Source organism: Buceros rhinoceros, unplaced genomic scaffold (genome assembly GCF_000710305.1).
Source record: "Buceros rhinoceros silvestris isolate BGI_N320 unplaced genomic scaffold, ASM71030v1 scaffold1074, whole genome shotgun sequence".
NCBI lineage: Eukaryota > Metazoa > Chordata > Aves > Bucerotiformes > Bucerotidae > Buceros > Buceros rhinoceros.
In genome coordinates, this window is record NW_010409837.1 from 62,029 (window position 1) to 68,174 (window position 6,146).

Genomic DNA, 6,146 nt, shown 5'->3' on the forward strand with positions numbered 1-6,146 from the left:
TCTCAGGAGGAAATGTAACATCAGTGTTAGTTGGGGGTTGCAAATATAACACAATGAGCAGAAGCCTTTGACTTCTGCCACAAATAATATATATATGTACGTGAACCAGCACCACCGTCAGCAGGAGTTGGGGGGGTGTCACCGCCTTACTGCTCCAGGGCCCTGGAGATCCCCATCATAGCCAGAAAAATAAATTTTCATCCCCTTAAGGTGACCGCTGAGTTCCTATATAACTCCTCCTTGCTGTACTGGCAGCTCAGCTCCCTGCCACGTGGAGAAGAGCAGAGCACAGGGCCAAATTTTCAGCTGGTGAAAATAGCCAGAACTTCCTTCTAGCCAACCCACTTGTGCTCACTTCCACCAGCAGATAATTTATTCCCGTGTTCCTGCATCAGGAGCCAAATCCCTTCCTTTTGGGGCTGGCGAAGCTGAAAGAACCATAAGGACAGTGATGCTCAGCCTGCCAAAGGCATGCCTTAGGGATAGCCTTCATGTCAGCCCAACCACTAACCCAAAACGATCCGTTTGCTTCTTGGAGGAGCAGTACCCTGCCTTACAACCAGGAGGAAGCATAACCCATCTTGTCATTTGTAGAAGAACATAACCCTTAGGAGAACTAAACCTTGGGATCTCTGCCTTTGCTTTTTCTTTTCTCTTCAGTGCAGACGTACAGCCCTGTTATATGAGCATAAAAGACAAGCCAGTGTTACTTTCGGGTGTAGATGGGCTGTGAGTGTACGGTTAAGTGACTGTGAGTGTAAGGTAAAGATCCAATTTCATATTTCAGATACTGAAGTGCAGAGGCAAACTAGAGTTAATGCAAACAAATGAAAAAACTCACACCTGGAGACAACGGGAATAAAGGGAAATCGTAAAAAAGCCTCAACGGATTTCCAAGGCCCTTCCCTTCACGTACAATGCATTCAGGAGCAGGAGGCAGAAAGAAGACGTATACACCACTGCCCACTTCTGGATGGCCTCAGAAACTGCTTGGAAGCACAGCTGGTACTCAGAGAAGGGGGTTTCAGGAACCATCGAGGGAGCTGCGTATGATCCCACCCTTCCCTCTCCGAAAGGTTCAGCAAATCCTTCCCCAGCAGTAACTGAAGCTGTTTGTCCCAGGAGATGCACAATGTCCCTTTGCTGCACCACAGGCACAGGTCTGCTCCACCACAAGTTTCCTCCAGAGCTGACACGGCTCTGAACGAGACACACGGCTCTCTTTCTCCTCAGCAAGGGCTGGGGCTCCTCTCAGCGCTGTGCAGAGGCTCACAATTATTTGGGGGGCTCTGATTACCTCCCTCTTCTCTGACTTCTCAAGCCCAGAGAATTTAAGGTTGACACCCACTTACACTCTTAAGAATCACACACCACCAGAGGTGTTCACAGGTAGAAAGGTGCTCCCCAGATCATAATCCACCGGGCTCTTAAGCCCAGCCACAAGAAAGCACCTTCTGTGAATGATTTCTGCAAAGAAAGGCTATAATCCCGGCTTCATATGGCAATTTTTGAAAGAAATACCTAATTAAAGCAAGTGCTGCTCTGCAAGATGTCGTGGCATTCATTGTGCTGATTTCCACCGCTGGTTGTACTTCCTGGTTTAAAACTTGGGGATGGAGAGGCTCATCCACATCAGGTGCTTTTTACGAGAGTGATTTTTAAGGTATATATTGAAATAAGGGTTGTTTCCTACCTCTTGAATTACACAATCCTTTGCTTACAAAACTTTCTGTACCCTAGGCTGGCAACCTACTGTGCCATTTCAATGACTTGTATAATGTCTTCACAGGTTTATTTTCCTGAAGCCTCTTGCCGTAGTTTTGGCTTCCATCCCCTCACCGCTGGCTGGTGGGCGATACACAGCTGAACACACACACAGAGCTTTATTAAACATGGGTGAATGCTGAAAAAAAATATACTAGGACTGGAAGGAGTTAAAGCAAAGTGCAACACCATGTTGAACGTGCCACTTGCCTTGCAACTTATGTTGCCCCAGCCATGCAAGCAGCCCCGGTGATAGCCTTATCTGCTGCCTGCACTGCTGATCTGGGCAGCCTTCTCCCTCCCAGCTCACCCCGCACACTGACACAGCACAGCATAGGTGTGGAGAAAAACGAGACATTTCAACTCAGATCCCAGGAAACCACCACCAGCTTCATCCCCTGTTCCACCTGCAGGTGCTGCTACCTTGTAAAACAGCGCAGAGGCTCAGGGACCAAGGGCCTCGTGAATACTAGCGAATTAAACAGCCACCGGGGATGAGCCATGACCATCTGTATTAGTAAGCATTTCATGGCCTGCAGCAATTACTGCTCTGCCCAGCCGTTCCCGGGCACAGTCCAGAGTCGAGGACCTAATCTCAGTTGGACATCAGCACAGAGCCACTGTCTTTTGAAGTTGACGGTATTTTACTAGCATAGATGTAAGCTCTTCTATGCCAGCAGGTCTCTGTGCCTGTGAATATTCCCAGATATAATTAACTTCCAAACACAGAAGCAGTAGATAACACTTTGTGGTTATTCAGATGCCTGCTATCTCAGTTCACCAAGTTACGTGCTTCTTTCATCAGACAGCCAACGTCACTTTAGCAAAGACGAGTTCAGCCACAAGCCTACAGGGCTGCCCTAGTGACTTCTCTGGAGAGTGGATGGCAAGCATTACAATTAAGACTCTCCATCGAGAAATTTATAGCAAAATAACTGCCTCCGAAGTACAGCTAGGACTCACCAATAAATACCACCCTTTCATCAGAGGGCAAAGTTCGTCTCACTGAAGAGGCAGAGGCTTGCTTGTCCCTGCTGAATACCTCAAAAACTTCCCTCAGTGTTTCACGGCACACCTCCTACTCTCAGTTTTACTTGAACCTCCACCTATGCCCTAACTGGAGCATTTGCTAACTTCATTTCAACTATACCCTACATTTACCAGAGAATTTAACTGACCCCTCATCACCCATGTGTGACCACTATTATTTCCCCACTTCTTACCACAAAGTGGAACTGGAACAGGACCTTCACCAGGTCAAAAAGTATTTGCCCTCAGCTGAGAGATGTTCTGCACCCGTCTGTGGGGAATCCATACCAGCCTCCTAGAATATTCTTACTGAAGGGTGTGGGTTTAAAACCACACATTCAAAGGCCCAACAAACTGTAATGGCAAATATATATCATAACTTGAATGCATAAACATTTTGCATGCATAAATATTGGAAGCAAAAGAAACCATACAGATTGCAGGGGTTTTTTAAAGCTGTTTTCAGAAATGCAACCGACTATATCCAACCAAAACTCATCGTAGTTCTGTCGCTTCTTGGAGGGTACGTAAGTATCAAAGCAGTAGCAGCACTCTAATGCAGAAAATACCTCCTGTTCCTGACGGACCCAGATACAAAACAAGGGCCTTTGCATAGAGGAGAAGTGCCCTTGAATTTCAAATGCTTTATGCCAGTCTGTGCAGCCGGGAAACTGTTTGTTAAATGTCAGTATTAAAACTGCATGCTCCAAATCTATCAGTCCTTGTTCTTCTTGACCTAAAAATGGTGTTTTTCAGCATTTGTAGATTGGAGCATGAGATCACCTCTTTGAAAAGCAGTCCCAGGTTCACTTGGGCAGCATTGCTGGGATCATTTTCATGTGCAACTAGTAACAGTTGGGTTAAATCCTCAATATTTATTTTCTTTTCTTATTTTTCTTCAGCCTATATACTATTTAACGGGAATTGCTTTACAGAGTGTTCATTTCTCTCTCCCAAATCACTAGTGGTCCACCAGCTACATGGTGAGGAGCATCAAGTGGGCATATGACCATGGGCAACATATTGGCCAAAACTGAATTGAATTTCTTATGGAGCATTTACATAGTTTCTGCGATTTGGACATACTCAAAAGATTTTTTAAAAGCCAGGCACAACTACTACTGCCTTCTCACTGATCATTATTAACAAAAAAGTGTAGCTACATGGACCACTGCAGAATCAGATATGATGGGATAGGACCAAGGTGGCAAATAACTTGATACTGATACTAAGGAGAGAGGAATATATGAGGGTACCTCCATGACTGCTGCTCCAAAACCAGCACCTAAACTTGTAGTGTTAGGCCTCATCTCATTTCTAACATGCACATTAAGGTCATGAAACCCAGAAGTGAGAATCTCAAAGCTCCCCTGAGCCTGCCATTACACATACAGTCAACTTTCTCCATGCAGCAACATCCTCACACACACACACACACAGAGAAAGAAAGAAAGAAAGAAAGGTGTGTATCTGAAGACAGAGAAGGCAGGAGAGTTGTCAAGTAGAAGCTGAACACCAGACGAGCGGGCATAACCTAGCAGAGCCAGACAGTGACAGAGCATCTGCGTTCTGCAGAGCCCATCTGGTTGCAGCCCAAATCCTGAACAGGAACCCGGTACTTACAGGCTCTAAACTCACTCACAGGTTAGGAAAAGCTAGGCTGCTTACCGACAAAAATCTTTTTTGAGCGTCTGTCCCCTTTTCTTCCAAATACATCACAAAATTTGCAGCATTAACGGTCTCACAGGTTAAGAACAAACTTTACTTACACAAAGGTCTTAAATTAATCCAAACTGACACAAGCTCCCTATTGCTAACATACATCAGGCTCTGAACAACAGGTTTATTTAAAAATACACTTTATTTACAAGACATTTGAACTTCATTTTGAAAAAAATATAACTGTACATAAAACTGTAAGTGATTTTTCACTAATAGTTATTAACACTGAGATTTACAATCCATAGATTCAGCAATCATGGAAATTACATTTTGGCACATTATTTAAATCACAAAATGAACAGAAAAACTGGAGAAAACTTAAGCAACACAACTCCATAAGTGTAACAATCTTACACAGTGACATCCTCATGTCAAGGATATCACTGTTCAAATAAGGTATTTAACACAGAAAGTGCTTCCACTGTACAGCAGAGTAAGTCGTAGAACCTATAGAAATCTTCACAGCTTTTGAATTATCTTTTGAGAAACTTCCCTTTTACCTGCTTTCCCATTTGTGATCCAGGCTTTCCCCTAAGGCATTAACAAACGACTAAGGAACCCTACTGATTCCATTACACCTTCTCAGGCTTAGGAACCAACCTTCTTTAAGCAGTTGGCTCAAGTGGAGTGTTTCTAAAGAATTTAAGTATATATAAATACGTGTATCTCAGGATAACTACTTAGACAACAATTCTACACAGGCCACGGGCCATAAAACAGTCCCTGGAGTAGCTCACATCAAGGCCTTTGGTAGTAGACCTTTGGCAGTGAACTTCACTTTGGGGAAAATTCAGATGCTGGCATATTCCCTTCAAAGCTCGGAATAAACGGGAGCATTCAGGACAGCAAGTGTTATAATCAGGCTGGGCAGGGGGAAAGAATAGGAAGAACTAAACAAGGGCAAAAAGTGTTTTGCAACGGCAAAGTCTATCACATACCAAAAACGAAAAAGTGGGGGAATGTTAATAAAATGGGAGTCCAAAAATTAAACCAGTGCATAAAAGAAGTATTTCTAAATGGTCCTGCAGGTACGTCACCCTGGCCAGAAGGCTAAGCAAAACCACACCACTTTTATTGAAGAGACAAAGAAGAAAAACATTAAGATTAAAAAACCACAGCTGGACTACAAGGCAAAACAAGTATCGTGAAGAACATAAGTAAAAGAAAGTTAACCGAAAACCTGGTAAAACAAAGACAATACTCCTAAAAAAAGCATCAATTTTCCTCTACGTAGAAAAGGCAAGACCTGTATTTAGAGAGTTACAGAAGAAGGGAAAATTAACAATTTACGTTTGGCACATATGAAAAGGTGACAAAAAATTGATTCACTTTAAGAAAAGGCCCATGACTGCTGAAGGCCAGTAAATTGCTCTTGCTTTCAATGCCATGTTATTTCAGAGTTCACTTTCACTCCACAGCTACCTGGCAAGGCTAGCAAACGTTCCATTGTCATACAGCCAGGTCGTATGTATGACTGGGTATGGGTCAGAGGGCCACATAAGCTGGAAAACCAGTGGAAAGTCACCTGTATTTTAAGCAGATGTCCTTTGCTACAGGCTGTGATGGACAGACAGACAGACAGGGTCAAGCACTGCAAGAGAACCCAAATGCCGTAATGATGAAATCGGAAG